Source organism: Triturus cristatus, chromosome 3_1 (assembly GCF_964204655.1).
Source record: "Triturus cristatus chromosome 3_1, aTriCri1.1, whole genome shotgun sequence".
Taxonomy (NCBI): domain Eukaryota; kingdom Metazoa; phylum Chordata; class Amphibia; order Caudata; family Salamandridae; genus Triturus; species Triturus cristatus.
The window spans coordinates 1,067,704,502-1,067,721,704 of record NC_140583.1 but is presented as its reverse complement, the minus strand read 5'-3'; the positions used below and the strand labels follow the sequence as shown (position 1 = coordinate 1,067,721,704).

Sequence of the window (17,203 nt, the reverse complement as noted above, 5' to 3'; positions counted from 1 at the left end):
TTGAGAGTGAGTAGTAGAGTGTGAGTAGTAGAGAGTGAGCAGTAGAGATTAGTAGAGAGTGAGTAGTAGAGAGTGAGTAGTAGAGAGTAGTAGAGAGTGAGTAGTAGAGAGTGAGTAGTAGAAAGTGAGTAGTACAGAGTAGTAGAGTGAGTAGTGGAGAGTGAGTAGTAGAGAGAGAGTAGTAGGGAGTGAGTAGTAGAGAGTGAGTGGTAGAGAGTAGTAGAGAGTAGTAGAGTGAGAAGTAGAGAATAGTAGAGAGTGAGTAGTAGCGAGAGTAGTAGAGAGTAGTAGAGTAGTAGAGAGTGAGTAGTAGAGAGTGAGTAGTAGAGTAGTAGAGAGTAAGTAGTAGAGAGTGAGTAATAGAGAGTAGTAGAGAGCGAGTAGTAGAGAGTGAGTAGTGGAGAGTGAGTAGTAGAGTGAATAGTAGAGAGTGAGTAGTAGAGAGAGAGTAGTAGAGAGTGAGTAGTAGAGTGAATAGTAGAGAGTGAGTAGTAGAGAGCGAGTAGTAGAGAGTGAGTAGCAGAGAGTAGTAGAGTGAGTAGTAGAGAGTGAGTAGTAGAGAGAGAGTAGTAGAGAGTGAGTAGTAGAGTAGTAGAGAGTGAGTGGTAGAGAGTAGTAGAGAGTAGTAGAGTGAGTAGTAGAGAGTAGTAGAGAGTGAGTAGTAAAGAGTGAATAGTAGAGAGTAGTAGAGAGAGAGTAGTAGAGAGTGAGTAGTAGAGAGTGAGTAGTAGAGAGTAGTAGCGAGTGAGTAGTAGAGAGTGAGTAGTAGAGAGTAGTAGAGAGTGAGTAGTAGAGAGTAGTAGAGAGTGAGTAGTAGAGAGTGAGTAGTAGAAAGTGAGTAGTACTGAGTAGTAGAGTGAGTAGTGGAGAGTGAGTAGTAGAGAGAGAGTAGTAGAGAGTGAGTAGTAGAGAGTGAGTGGTAGAGAGTAGTAGAGAGTAGTAGAGTGAGAAGTAGAGAATAGTAGAGAGTGAGTAGTAGAGAGAGTAGTAGAGAGTAGTAGAGTAGTAGAGAGTGAGTAGTAGAGAGTGAGTAGTAGAGTAGTAGAGAGTAAGTAGTAGAGAGTGAGTAATAGAGAGTAGTAGAGAGCGAGTAGTAGAGAGTGAGTAGCGGAGAGTGAGTAGTAGAGTGAATAGTAGAGAGTGAGTAGTAGAGAGAGAGTAGTAGAGAGTGAGTAGTAGAGAGCGAGTAGTAGAGAGTGAGTAGCAGAGAGCAGTAGAGTGAGTAGTAGAGAGTGAGTAGTAGAGAGAGAGAGTAGTAGAGAGTGAGTAGTAGAGTAGTAGAGAGTGAGTGGTAGAGAGTAGTAGAGAGTAGTAGAGTGAGTAGTAGAGAGTAGTAGAGAGTGAGTAGTAGAGAGTGAATAGTAGAGAGTAGTAGAGAGAAAGTAGTAGAGAGTGAGTAGTAGAGAGTAGTAGCGAGTGAGTAGTAGAGAGTGAGTAGTAGAGAGTAGTAGAGAGTGAGTAGTAGAGAGTGAGTCGTAGAGAGTAGTAGAGTAGTAGAGAGTGAGTAGTAGAGAGAGAGTAGTAGAGAGTAGTAGAGAGTGAGTAGTAGAGTAGTAGCGAGTGAGTGGTAGAGAGTAGTAGAGAGTAGTAGAGTGAGTAGTAGAGAGTAGTAGAGAGTGAATAGTAGAGAGGGAATAATAGAGAGTAGTAGAGAGTGAGTAGTAGAGAGAGAGTAGTAGAGAGAGAGTAGTAGAGAGAGAGTAGTAGAGAGTGAGTAGTAGAGAGTGAGTAGTAGAGAGAGAGTAGTAGCGGGAGAGTAGTAGAGAGTGAGTAGTAGAGTAGTAGAGAGTAGTCAGTCAGTGTCAGTCAGTGTCAGTCAGTCAGTGTCAGTCAGTCAGTGTCAGTCAATCAGTGTCAGTCAGTGTCAGTCAATCAATGTCCATCAGTCAGTCAGTGTCAGTCAATCAGTCAGTCAGTGTCCGTCAGTCAGTCAGTGTCAGTCAGTGTCAGTCAGTCAGGTTCAGTCAATCAGTGTCAGTCAGTGTCAGTCAGTGTCAGTGTCAGTCAGTCAGTGTCAGTCAGTCAGTGTCAGCTAGAGCAGCTCTGCTGACCTGGTTCTCTGGCTCTAAAGCAGCTCTGCTGACCTGCTTCTCTCCCTCTAAAGCAGCTCTCCTGACCTGGTTTCTCTGGCTCTACAGCAGGTCTGCTGACCTGGTTCTCTGGCTGTAGAGCAGCTCTGCTGACCTAGTTCTTAGGCTACAGAGCAGCAATGCTGATCTGGTTCTCTGGCTCTACAACAGCTCTGCTGACCTGGTTCTCTGACTCTAAAGCAGCTCTGCTGACCTGGTTCTATGGCTCTAAAGCAGTTCTGCTGACATGGTTCTCTGGCTCTAAAGCAGCTCAGCTGACCTGGTTCTCTCCCTCTAGAGCAGCTATGCTGGCCTGGTTCTATCCCTCTAAAGCAGCTCTACTGACCTGGTTTCTCTGGCTCTACAGCAGCTCTGCTGATCTGGTTCTCTGGCTCTAGAGCAGCTCTGCTGACCTGGTTCTTAGGCTCTAGAGCATCTCTGCTGACCTGGTTCTCTCCCTCTAAAGCAGCTCTGTTGACCTGGTTTCTCTGGCTCTAGAGCAGCTCTGCTTACCTGGTACTCTGACTCTAAAGCAGCTCTGCTGACCTGGTTCTCCCCCTCTAAAGCAGCTCTGCTGACCTGTTTCTCTGCCTCTAGAGCAGCTCTGCTGACCTGCTTCTATGGCTCTAAAGCAGCTCTGCTGACCTGGTTCTCTGGCTCTAGAGCAGCTCTGCTGACCTGGTTCTCTGGCTCTAAAGCAGCTCTGCTGACATTGTTCTCTCCCTCTAAAGCAGCTCTGCTGACCTGGTTCTCTCCCTCTAAAGAGCTCTGCTGACCTGGTTCTCTGGCTATAAATTAGTTCTGCTGACCTGGTTGTCTGCCTCTAAAGCAGCTCTGCTGACCTGGTTCTCTCCCTCTAAAGCAGCTCTACTGACCTGGTTTCTCTGGCTCTACAGCAGCTCTGCTGACCTGGTTCTCGGCCTCTAGAGCAGCTCTGCTGACCTGGGTCTCTGGCTCTAGAGCAGCTTTGCTGACCTGGGTCTCTGGTTCTAGAGCAGCTCTGCTGACCTGCTTCTTAGGTTCTAGAGCAGCTCTGCTGACCTGGTTCTCTGGCTCTACAACTGCTCTGCTGACCTGGTTTCTCTGGCTCTACAGCAGCTCTGCTCACCTGGTTCTCTGCACTCACGATGCACACACCCGACTTCGTGAAAATATATTTAAAAATAATATAAGTTTATTATAAGTACAAATATATTATTTTTATGAATATATTAGATAATCACCCAGCGTGCCCGAGCACGTATAGGACGTCACGTGGGATCCGCAACCGCGCAAGCATCTCGTACCATAATGCGCATGTGTCGCGAATTCGCGGGAGCAGGAGTCGCGGACTGGTCGCATACCAATCGCGCACATCACGTAATATTAAATGTCTATGATGTAACTGAAAAACACGCAGCCGTCACACACCGTACGCGGATCCTTCACGACTTTTCTAAAATGGCTGCTAGAATGTGCGCACCCACTGTGATGTGTGCGCTGTGAGTGTGCGACTCCGAAAAAAAATTGGAATTTTTTTTTAAGAAAATAATATAAATATATTAAAATAAAAAATGAAAACAAGAAAATGAATCAATATTTTTTTTTGTTGCAATTTTCAGAAAAATTTATAATGTTATTTAATGAATACATTTTTTATAAATAAACAGTTAAAAAACTGTAGAAAATCAGTACAAAAAATAGGTATAACTACTATCACACTTAAAAATTAGCATTTAAAAAACCTTTGAAATTCACTGAAAAAAAACATAGGTTTCAGAGACGTTATAGTTAGATATTAGCATTTAAAAAAGCTTTAAAATTCACTGAAAAAAACATAGGTTTCAGAGACGTTATAGTTAGAAATTAGCATTTAAAAAACCTTGGATATTCAATGAAAAAAACCATAGGTTTCAGGGACGTTATAGTTAGTTGGACATGTCACTCGTACAAAACCATAGAAATTCCTCCGTTATAGTTAGTTCAGCTAACCATAACTCGCGCCCCCGCAATGCACTGCTAATGACGTCACATATTACATCATTCATGACATGGTCAGTGACATCACTGATGACCTCTCAAATGACATCACTGATGGCATCACTGATGACATCATCTAGTGACTGTGTTTTTCTTTAAAGTTTAAATATGTATTATATATATCCCAAGGTGTACTGAAGAATGAGTGGGTGTACAACTGTTTGGATGGAGGATTTAGTAGGTGCGTGACTGACTGTTTAAGTGAGTTATTACATGTGTCTTACTGAATGCATGGGTTACTGACTAAACTGTGTGAATGTCTGTATCAGTGTGTCTGCTGTAGTATAAGCAGCTGCATGGGTTGGTCAGTAGCTACATGAGTGTCTATATGGGTTATTGATTGGTTGCCAGAGTATTTGTATGCGTCACTGTGTGTGTGTGTGGGTGCATGGGAGGCGTGTGTGCATACACGTTTGAGTGATTGATTCACTGGCTGTATGGATTCAATAGTGCATGTGGAAACAGCTGTATGGGTGGGTCAGTGTGTGTATGGGCGTGTTACTGAGTTAATGAATGTCTCAGTGGTAAATGTTCAAGTAACTACATATGTAAAAGACAGTGTATGTGAGAGTTGGAGTATATAAATGACTATATGTGAGAGTCACTGATTGTGAGAGTGGCTGTATAGATGAGTGTGTACTTGTATCAGTGATTGTATAAGAGAGTAATTATGTGTTTGTTTCTGTTTGAATAAGTGATCTGTTGTGTGTATAACTCTGTAGGTCAGTAAATGGAAGTGGGATTGATTCCTTGCATGACTGACTAGGTGTGTGAGTAAGTCTGGATGAGTGTTGGTGTGTGAGTGTCTGTGTAGGTGTATGAGTGTATATGATAGTGTTGTATTGATGAGTGACTGCATGTATGAGTGATTGTATGGGTGAATGAGTAGATGTGTGTGTAGTCCTAAGAACCAGTGAGTAGATATGTAGTAAGTGGTATTGGTGTGTCTATGGCTTCAAAAATAGTATTCTGTATTTTGGAGTGGGTGTATCAAAGGTAATATTAGGGTGTGAGGACGTGCATCAGATTATCACATGGATGTTATTTGAGATGTTATCAGTGATGGTATCAGTGATGTCACTGACCATGTCCTGAATGATGTAATATGTGACGTCATCAGCAGTGCATTGCGGGGCGCGAGTTATAGTTAGCTGAGCTAACTATAACAGAGGAATTTCTATGGTTTTGTATGAGTGAAAAGTCCAACTAACTATAACGTCCCTGAAACCTATGGTTTTTTCAGTGAATTTCTATGGTTTTTTAAATGCTAATTTCTAACTATAACGTGCCGGAAACCTATGTTTTTTTCAGTGCATTTCAATGTTTTTTAAAATGCTAATTTCTAACTATGCCTACAACGGTAGGACATGTGAAGAAAGAGGAAGAAAAGAGCAGATAGAAGCAAGACAAATGCTGAAAGAGTCAACAGAAGTCCATAAAGATGAACAAAAGTGCAGGAAGAAGCAAGAGATGTACAGAAAGAACCAACAGAGGAGCAGAAAGTCTTTCTGTGCCCCCAACTTTTTAGTGATGGGTATTGGTGGTAACTGACACTGACTAACCAGGACTGGAGCCAATGATATGGTAAAAGACACTTAGAATACAGTGAAAACACCTGCAAACACTAGGGAACACTATGCATTGGGGTACCCCTGAGATTAGCATGACCTCGTCTGTATTTGCCATGAGGTAGTGCCTGGGTCATTGCATGAGTACATGGGTACTGAGTGGATGATTAGAGTACTGCAAGGAGAGTGCATGGTGAATTTATAAGTGCTTGGGTTTTGGCGAAGTGATTGGATATGTACATGGTGCTGGCTGGGTGATTGGAAGAGTGCATGGGTAGTGACAAGGAGATGGCTGGACTGCATCAATAGTGCTCAGGGGATTGTAGCAGTGCATGTGTTAGTGCCTGGCCATTGCATGAGTACATGGGTAGTGACTGGATGATTAGAGTGCTGCAAGGACAGTGCATGGTGATTTTATAACTCTTGGGTTTTGGCGGAGTGATTGGATAAGTACATGATGCTGTATGGGTGATTTGAGGAGTGCATGGGTATTGACAGAGGGATTTCTGGACTGCATGGGTACAACCTGGGTGTTTGGAGGACTGAATCAGTACTATGTAGGTGGTTAGAGGTCTGCATGGGTAGTGCACAGGGGATTGTAGCAGTGCATCTGTTAGTGCCTGGGTCATTCCATGAGTACATGGGTACTGACTGGAAAATTAGAGTACTGCAAGGGGAGTGCATGGTGAATTTTTTAAGTGCTTGGGTTTTGGTGGAGTGATTGGATAAGTACATGATGCTGGCTGCATGATTGAAAGAGTGCATGGGTACTGACAGAGCGATGGCTGGACTGCATGGGTAGTGCTCAGAGGATTGTAGCAGTGAATGTGTTAGTGCCTGGGTCATTGCATAAGTACATGGGTACTGATTGGATGATTAAAGTACTGCAAGGATAGTTCATGGTGAATTTATAAGTGCCTGGGTTTTAACGGAGTGATTGGATAAGTACATGGTGCTCGCTGGATGATTGGAGGAGTGCATGGGTAGTGACAGGGCGATGACTGGACTGCATGGTTACTGCTCAGGGTATTGTAGCAGTGCATGAGTTAGTGCATGGGTCATTGCATGAGTGCATGGGTAGTGACCGGATGATTAAAGTGCAGCAAAGAGAGTGCATGGTGAATTTATAAGTGCTTGGGTTTTGGCAGAGTGATTGCATAAGTACACACATGTTACATCAGGCCCCACCCCCTCCCTTCACCACTATGCAAACACGCCCACTGGCAGGTTTTAAGTTGGCAAATTAATTCCCCTTGAATTCTGAGGGTCCCTGGAGGCCAACTAGCCCACCAGGTACCTCCAGTATGCGCCACAGAGCTGCGTTGCAGAGAGGTGGTCCGATGCCATGCCCCTTTTTACACCTCTCTGCAACGCAACTCACCCCCAAACTTTCAGTATAGGAGCTGACCTGGATAGATGTTTTTTTGGGAGAATTTCACGAAGATTCGTCAAACGAAGCCAAAGTGATTAGCAATTCAAAAAATGCTTTTCCTATGGAAACTTGGTTCTAACTATAACTACCTACTGGCAACCGCCAGTAGGTAATATATATACATATATATGTCTATATATAAATTCACTGAAAAAAACATAGGTTTCACACATTATAGTTAGCTGGACATTTTACTGATAAAAAACCAATGAAATTCCCCTGTTATAGTTAGTGCAGGCAACTATAACTCACGCGACCGCAATCCTCTGCTGATGCTAATACTGTATTTAGACACTTATTTGCCCATGTCTTCTTCCATTAAATTTTAGCTATACATATATTACAAATATTTTTTTTTCATAAAGACACATATGTCATCAGCAGAGGATTGCGGTCGCGTGAGTTATAGTTGCCTGCACTAACTATAACGGGGGAATTTCATTTGGTTTTTTATCAGTAAAATGTCCAGCTAACTATAACATGTGTGAAACCTATGGTTTTTTCAGTGAATTTGCAAGGTTTTTTAAATGCTAATTCCTAACTATAACGTGTGTGAAACCTATGGTTTTTTCAGTGAATTTGTATGGTTTTTGAAATGCTAAGTTACTTTACGCCATTCGTGGCGTGCGCGCCCACTTAACGCAGTTCGTTCCGTGCGCGCACGGTGCGCTTCGCGCACCGCGCGCCCACTTTACGCAGTTAGTGCCGTGCACGCACGGTGGGCACGCGGTGCGCGTAGCGCACCGCATGCCCACGTTACGCTGCATGGGCCATGTACGCACGATGCGCTTCGCGCACCGTGCGCACATGGAGGTCATATTATGCGCATCGTTGTGAAAGGTGATCTTTTAATTTTTGACATTAATAATTGTCCATGCACAAATGATGCCCTTCAGGCACCATTTGCACACGGGGAGGGGAGAATGTGGATAATTTTTTCTTTATAATTAATTTTTACCGTACCCGTACGGTAAGCGTAATCGGCGATTTTTTAAAAAAAATTAAAATTGAATTTTTGGCCTTGGGGGTTATTTGGGGACACCATCATCAAGGCTAGGTGGATAGGAGCTGTCTAAACAGCCCCTTTACATGTTTTTGCCTTTGTTTTTCCTCGCCCCCTCAGAGTGCGAGAGAGAAAATGGCGGCCGCCGCTTCCTGGTTTTGACCGATTCGAATGTTTACTAAGATCTAACAGCCAATCAGAATCGTGCTCGCGCACGGCACCGTACGCGTACGGTAAGCTTACCGTAAGCGCACGGTAAGCGCACCGTAAGCTGCCACAGATATATATATTGATTTAAATGCTATTATCTCAGGATCTACTGAACAGATTTACACCAAACCTACAAAAGGCACTTCCTTGACCTGTAGACTACCTCTCTGCCAAATTTCAAGTAACTGTTCAGCCGTTCGGGCTGTAGCTGTGTCTAAAGGTCCTATGGAAAAATGCATGGGGAAAACGCGTTTTGGGACCCCCCTTTTTTCTCAGCCCCCGCTTGACGAATCCCCCCGAGACTTTCAGGGTAGGAGCGGAGCGTAGCGCCCCACCTATTTTGAAAATTTCGTGAGGATTCGTCGACCGGCGCCAAAGTTATTCCAAGTAGAATGTTGCGGATTTCCTATGGAAACAGGGTCCTAACTATAACTATCTACTGGCGACCGCCAGTAGATATATATATATATATATATATATATATATATATATATATATATATATATATATATATATATATATGAAGAAGAAACGCCTTCAGGTAACCAAATCCTTGGCAAAAGACGAAGCGTACCCAATGTGCTTTTTGTGCCAGCGTTTATTTAGTGCCCAACACCAATGCCGCCATAACGCGTTTCAGCCCTCGTGGGGCCTTGATCACATATATATATATATCTATCACCTATCACCAGTAGGTAGTTATAGTTAGAACCTAGTTTCCATAGGAAACTCGTTTTTCGTTTTTGCAATAACTTTGGCGCCGGCTGATGAATCACTGCAAAATTTTCAAAATTTATGGCCTGTTACGGTCAGCTCCTATCTTGAAAGTTTCGGGGTGATTCAGCAAGCGGGGGCCGAGAAAAAAGGGGGGTCTCAAAACTTGTTTTCTCCATGTTATTTCCCATAGGAAACTTTAGATACGGCTACAGCCCGAACTGCTGAACGAAATTACACCAAAATTGGGAAAAAGGTTGTGCTTGGTTCAGAAAGCACCCTTTTTTTAAATGTGTAAATCCGTTCAGTAGTTGTGGAAAAAATCAAAAAATAGAAGTAAAAAAATCAATTTCCCATAGGAAACTTTAGACACGGTTACAGCCAAAACTGCTGAACGGAATTACACCAAATGTGGCAAAAAGGTAGTGCTTGGTTCAGAAAGCGCCCTTTTTTTAAATGTGTAAATCCGTTCAGTAGTTGTGGAAAAAATAAAAAAATAGAAGTAAAAAAATCAATTTCCCATAGGAAACTTTAGACACGGTTACAGCCAAAACTGCTGAACGGAATTACACCAAATGTGGCAAAAAGGTAGTGCTTGGTTCAGAAAGCACCCTTTTTTTTAAATGGTGTAAATCCGTTCAGTAGTTGCTGAGAAAATCAAAAAATACAAGTTTTGATATTTATGGCCGCGGTGGATCCGCGCACCCTCCCGACCACGAGCTGCATTCTAATTGGCTGTCAACACTTCAAACCAGGAAGTGTTGGCAGCCATCTTGTGCCTTGGTAGAACCGAGGTACAAGAAAACAGAAAACCTAAGGCACAAAACAAGAAAAGGGTGCAGGGTAGAAACCCCCTAACCCCCTAGACCTGCTTAGGGGGTCCCACAAGGACCCCCAGGACCAAAAAAAGCATTTTTTTTTTTAAATCGCCGAGATGTGCAGAGGATCCGCGGATCCGGACGCAAAAAAAAAAAAAAAAACGAAGCGCGGACTTCCGCGCTTCGTTTAATTGAAGCCCCTGGGTGGGCCAGGTCCCGGGGGGCAGAAACAAAATGTGTGGGGGGGCCCGATCCCCCCCCACACTGCCCCGGGGACCGCCACCCCCGGGGCTTTGCATAAATATTTGCGGGGGCACATGGCCCCCCCACAGCCCCGGGAACCGCCACCCCCTGGGGCTAAAAATAATTATAATCGCACACTGCCCCCCGCAGCCCCGGGGACTGCCACCCCCCGGGGCTTGTTTTTTTTAATGTTGGGGGGCCTCTAAGGCCCCCCAAGCCCCGGGGACCGCCACCCTCCGGGGCTCAAAGTAATTATAATAGCGGGGGCACACTGCCCCCCCAGCCCCAGGAACCGCCACCCCCTGGGGCTTCTTTGATTTTTTTTAAAATATACCTGTGTGGGGGGCTTGACCCCCCACACATCCCGGTGACTGCCACCTTCCCAAAGGGCACTAATATTTAAATGTGGGGGTCCATAACAGACCCCCGAGCCCCAGGGACCACCACCCCCCGGGGCTTCATAAATGTTGGGAGGGGGGCTGCGCTGCCCCCCTCCTGGAGCCAGTGATGGCCCTGGGACTGCCACCCCCCAGGGCCGGCTCCTGCAGTGTCCCGTTGTGCCCACCCCTGGGACACTGCTGTTTGCTATGGCAGGGCGAGAGCCTCGCAGCTCCCGCCCTGTCATAGCAAACTCTGGTTTGGATTTTGGAAGAGAGAGAAGGAAACCTGCTCTCTCTTCCAAAATTCAAACCACATTGCTTTTCCACACGGGGAGCTGCATGTCAGCAGCTTCCCATGTGGAGAAGCAATGCCGGCTCCAGCAGGAGGTGGAGAGCCGGCTGGGACCGTGGGGGCATTGGTCCCCCACGGTCCCCAACGGAGAGGGCCAGCCACGGGGCGTGTTTCCACAGTGGTGAAGGGAGGGGGCGGGGCCTGAGGTGATGTGTGCAAACACTCCCTGTGGCGCATTTTAAGTTGGGGAATTAATTCCCCTTCAATCCTGAGGGTCCCTGGGGTCCAACTAGCCCACCAGGTACCTCCAGCAGAGAGGTGTAAAAAGGGGCACTACTGATGCAGTCCAGCCATCTCCTTGTCACTACCCATGCACTCCTCCAATCACCCAGCCAGCACCATGTACTTATCCAATCACTCCGCCAAAACCCAAGCACTTATAAATTCACCATGCACTCTCCTTGCAGTATTCTAATCATCCACTCAGTACTACCCATGCAATGACCCAGGTACTAACTCATGGCAAATACAGAGGAGGTCATGCTAATCACAGGGGTACCCCAACGCATAGTGTTCCCTAGTGTATGTAGGTGTTTTCACTGTATTCTAAGTGTCTTTTACCATAGCACTGGCTCCGGTCCTGGTTAGTCAGAGTCAGTTACCACCAGTACCTGTCAGTAAAAAGCTGGGGGCACAGGAGGACTTTCTGCTCCTCTGTTGGTTCTTTCTGCATTTTTGTTCGTCTTTATGGACTTCTGTTGTCTTTTTCAGCATTTGTCTTGCTTCTATCTGCTCTTTTCTTCCTCTTTCTTCACATGTCCTAACTTTGTAGGCATAGTTAGAAATTAGCATTTGAAAAACCTTTGAAATTCACAGAAAAAACCATAGGTTTCAGGCACGTTATAGTTAGAAATTAGCATTTAAAAAACCTTAGAAATTCACTGAAAAAACCATAGGTTTTAGGGAAAGTTATAGTTAGTTGGACATTGCACTCGTACAAAACCCGTGAAATTCCCCATTATAGTTAGTTCAGCTATCTATAACTCGTGCCCCGCAATGCACTGCTGATGACGTCACATATTACATCACTCATGACATGGTCAGGGGCATCACTGATGACATCTCAAATGACATCACTGATGACATCACTGATGACATCATCCATGTAATAATTTCATGCATCTTCTCACACCTTAATATAACTTTAGATACACCCACTCTAAATTACAGACTGCCATTCTCAAAACCATAGACACTCCAACACCAATAACTACATACCCACTCACTGATTCATAGGTCTACACACACATCCACTCACTCACCCGTACAGTCACTCATACTCATGGTCACTCAGTACAGGACTATCATATGCACTCATAAACCTATATAGACACTCACACCGCCACTCATCCATAGAGGTACTCACACACCTAGTCAGTCATGCAAATAATTAATCACACTCCCATTTACTCACCTATACAGTTATACACACACCAGCTCACTTACTCATACAAATACTAGCACATTTTTACATTCTTATACAATCACTGATACAAGCAAACACTCATCCATCCAGCCACTCTCACAATCACACACTCTCACTTATAGCCATTTATATACTCTAACACACATATATACTGCCTGTCATATGTGTAGTTACTCACACATGTACCAATGAAATATACATTCACTCACTAACACACCCATACACACACTCACCCACCCATACAGTCAATCATAGATGTACACTGCAAACTATGCACCCAGTGAATCACCCACTCACACATCTATGCACAGAGTCACACACACCCCACCCACACAAACACTCAGGCACCCATACAGATACTCAGACAACCAATCAATAACTCATATAGACACTTATGTAGTTATTCACAAACCCATGCAGTCGCTTACACACCAACAGATAGATGGATACAGAGATTCACACAGTTTAGTCACTAACCCATGCATTCAGTAAGATATGTTTAACCACTCACTTATAGAGTCAGTCACGCACCTAGTAAAACATCCATTCAGACACTTATACACCCACTCATTCTTCAATATGCCTTTCCCTATATATATTAAACATATTTAAACTTGACAGAAACACACAGTCACTGGATGATGTCATCAGTGATGTCATCAGTGATGTCATTTGAGATGTCATCAGTGATGTCACTAACCATGTCATGAGTGATGTAATATGTGACATCTTCAGCAGTGCATTGCGGGGGGCGGGTTATAGTTAGCTGAACTAACTATAACGGGGGAATTTCACGGATTTTGTACAAGTGCAATGTCCAACTAACCATAACTTTCCCTAAAACCTATGGTTTTTTTCAGTGAATATATATATATATATATATATATATATATATATATTCACTGAAAAAACCATAGGTTTCACACACGTTATAGTTAGGAATTAGCATTTAAAAAACCTTGCAAATTCACTTAAAAAACCATAGGTTTCACACAAGTTATAGTTAGCTGTACATTTCACTCATAAAAAACCAATGAAATTCCAGGTTATAGTTAGATCAGGTAACTATAACTCGCGCACCCGCAATCCACTGCTGATGACGTCACATATTACATCACTTATGACATGGTCAGTGACATCACTCATGACATCAATGATGACATCTGAAATGACACATTGTGCATTGCGGTCGCGCAAGTTATAGTTACCTGATCTAACTATAACGTGGAATTTCATTGGTTTTTTACGAGTGAAATGTACAGCTAACTATAACTTGTGTGAAACCTATGGTTTTTTAAGTGAATTTGCAAGGTTTTTTAAATGCTAATTCCTAACTATAACGTGTGTGAAACCTATGGTTTTTTCAGTGAATTTGTACGGGTTTTTAAATGCTAAGTTATGTATTAATTTTTCATTTTTGCTATCTACTGGCGGTCGCCAGTAGATAGTGATAGTTAGGACCGTGTTTCCATAGGAAATCTCAAAATTCTATTTTGAATAACTTTGGCGCCGGTTGACGAATCCTCGTGAAATTTTCAAAACTAATGGGGCGCTCCGTTCAGCTACTACCCTGAAAGTCTCGGAGTGATTCGTCAAGCGGGGGCCGAGAAAACAGGGGGTCCCAAAACACGTTTTCCCCATGCATTTTTCCATAGGACATTTAGACGCAGCTACAGCCCGAACGGCTGAACAGAATTACTTGAAATTTGGCAGAGAGGTAGCCATAAGGTCAAGGAAGTGCCTTTTGCAGGTCTGGTGTAAATCTGTTCAGTATTTCCTGAGAAAATAGCATTTAAAAGCATATCAATATCTATACGCGCGCAGGGTGCGCGCACTGTGCAAGCCCTGTGCGCGCACCCTGCCGTGCGCGAGCGTAATTCTGATTGGTTGTTAGATGTCAGTAAACATTCGAATCGGTCGAAATCAGGAAGTGTCAGCCGCCATTTTGTCTGTCGCCGTGAAAAGGAAAGGCGGAGAACGTGAATAGGGGGTAGAGTAGGGAGTTCTTGACCCCCAAGCCATTGTCAGGGGGTCACAGTAGGACCACGAAGGGCAAAAAAAATGATTTTAATATTTTTAAAAAACATCGCGAGGTGCGCGCACTCTGCGCTCACCCAAAAAAAAACATTAAAAAAAATAGAAATAGAAATCAAGTTTAAGTGTTTAGATATTAGGTTGCTCAAAAGAGCCCTTGTGTTCATTGAGTGTTTTTCGGTACCTACAAGTAAGTACCGATGCAGAGTCTAAAGTTCAAGAGGAAGACTCTGTTCCCTTCATCATTGAAATGTACACCGTCTCCTCTATAAATGTCTTGCATGTTGTAACGCAAGTTGTTGTGGTATATAGAACCCATACCATAGTCTCTGAGGAAAGCAGAAACAGACTTATTGACGTGCTTTCTTGCTTTGTCAATTTGCGGACAAAATTGGTTGGACCAGTTCCACTTTTGCCTTTGGCATATATTAGAATATACAAAGGCAGTTTGTGGAAAAAGTGACATCAATTGCAGAAAGGTGTCCTTAATAAGCATTTCCAGACCTACCCCAGTTAAAGTGCCTAGGTCATTTCCACCACAGTGCACAATAATAAGGTTAGGCTGTGGGAGATGTAGAAAGGTTTTCACAAAGGCATAAATTGGTGCCACTTTAACCCTCTCTGACCAATCCATTTAATGTCTACATTTGGCAAAGCAAGGTCTTTGAAAATACCTCTTTTTTCTACATACTTTTCACTTCAGAAGACATAGCTATGACCTACAATCCACATTGTGAACATCTTCCAAGGAGAACAGGATGCACTCAGGAGGTGTCTTTCAGTAGAATGGTAATATGAAAAGAAAGACAGTTGAAAAATGGAGGCATACATACTTTTTTTTAATAAAAAGAACTCATTGGCTGATTAAAACCATTTTACAGTTAAAACTAGGCTGTATGTTTAAATTTTTAAAAGCATGTTTTGGATTGGTACAGAAAAATGTGTTCCCACTGAACATTACTTTGGATTTGCTGTTAGGTTTGAAAAGTCAAGCACTCTTGCTCTTTGGATTTGAAACATTGTGTGCTGAACTTCTGACCTCTCTGCTCACACCAGTGTTCCATGACCTGTTGCTATGGTAGCAGGCAGAAGTCATGTTGGGGGAAGGGATGATTTGGAAAGGGGTTGAAAGTTGCAACCAATAGAAATGTGTGATTCCATTTGAAAAAATGTGGGAAGGACTGTGATTTTACATTAACATGTATATGTGTGAAAAAAGAGAGGGAAACATTGCCATTTACTGGTTGTGGTGAGAGGAGAGAGGTATACAGCTCTGAGATTCTGGCTCTGATAATCTGCTGTTTGAGTGCCACATTTCTTTCACAACTAACTAATTTTAAAGGTGAGTTATGAGTTTGAGAGGGGATGTATGTGGTGATTTTTGATATAAATATTAGAATTGTCATTCTTCTTTTAAAGTTGTGTTTTTACATTTTGTGTTTTAGGAGATATTTAACTGTCTTGAACTTGTACGATATTATGGAGTATGTCTTCACTGTAAGTTAAGGTGTACTGGTATCACTGAGGAATACTGTTTTGTGCCTAGAATCACATCATGAGTCTGTCTGCACACAGAATTTGTTGTCAGAGATTTAATTTGTATTGCTCTTGTTCTGTTAGCCTTGCACTCGCAGAAAAAGGGCAGTTTGTTTTCTTAATGTGTGATGGTTAGCATTCAGCAGAAATTAGTTACTCACAAATGAGAGGCAAATGCAAACACATTTGAAAATAGCATGGTACATTTTCCTACCACTTTAAAAGTTGTGTTTTACATTTTATGTTAAGGAAGATATTTAAGTGCCTTGAACATGTTAGATATTATGGAGTATGTCTTCACTATAAGTTAAGGTGTACTGGTATCACCGAGGAATACTGTTTTCTGCCTAGAATCACACCATGAGACAGTGTGCACACACGAATTGTTATCAGAGATTTAATTCGTGTTGGTCTTGCTCTATTACCCTTGCACTCGCAGGAAAGGGGCAGCTTGTTTTTTGTAATACATGGTCATGGTGTCAAGGAGCTGTTAGGACATGTGCTCTTTTCTGCTTGTCTAAAATATAAGAAAAAAGTGTCAGGCTGTCACAGTAATTATCACTTACTCCACCACAGTACTAAATGTGCTTTCAAATTGCCAAACAAAATATCGCTTTGTGGTTAGAATCACACCATGAGTCTGTGTGCACACAAGAATTGTTGTCAGAGATTTAATTTGTGTTGCTGTTGTTTTGTAAAACTTGCACTTTTAAGAAAGGGCAGTTTCTTTTTTTCAACAGTGTTGGTTAGCACTCAGCAGAAATCACTATCTCAAAAATGAGAGGCAAATGCAAACACATTTGAAAATAGCATTTGGTACATTTTCCTACCAATTTAAAAGTTGTGTTTTACATTTTATGTTAAGGAAGATATTTAAGTGCCTTGAACTTGAAAGATATTATGGAGTATGTCTTCACCATAAGTTAAGGTGTACTGGTATGACCCAGGAATACTGTTTTCTGTCTAGAATCACACCATGAGACAACATGCACACAGGAATTGTTGTCAGAGATTTAATTTGTGTTCCTGTTGTTCTGTAAAACTTGCCCTTTCAGGAAAGGGCCTGGTATCACCCAGGAATACTGTTTTGTGCCTAGAATCACACCATGAGACAGTGTGCACACAGGAATTGTTGTCAGAGATTTAATTTGTGTTGCTGTTGTTCTGTAAAACTTACACTCGCAGGAAAAGGGCAGCTTGTTTTCTTCAACTGTGATGGTTAGCACTCAGCAGAAATCACTATCTCACAAATGAGAGGCAAATGCTAACACATTTGAAAACCACAGGGTAGATTTTCCTTCCACTCCTGCAATGGGTGAGGTAGTTCCTACATGTTCAAAACTCTAATTAACCTTTACCAAACATTTACTCTTACACACATATCTGCAGTCTTCATGCA

The 17,203-nt window shown here is 42.9% G+C and overlaps 1 protein-coding gene across 3 annotated transcripts in view; it reads left to right on the top strand.

Annotated features, from left to right (window-relative positions):
* The window catches only part of C1QTNF5 (C1q and TNF related 5), a 130,129-nt gene that overhangs the window by 52,956 nt on the left and 59,970 nt on the right, over positions 1 to 17,203 (top strand). The gene's annotated exons all lie outside the window — the stretch shown is intronic.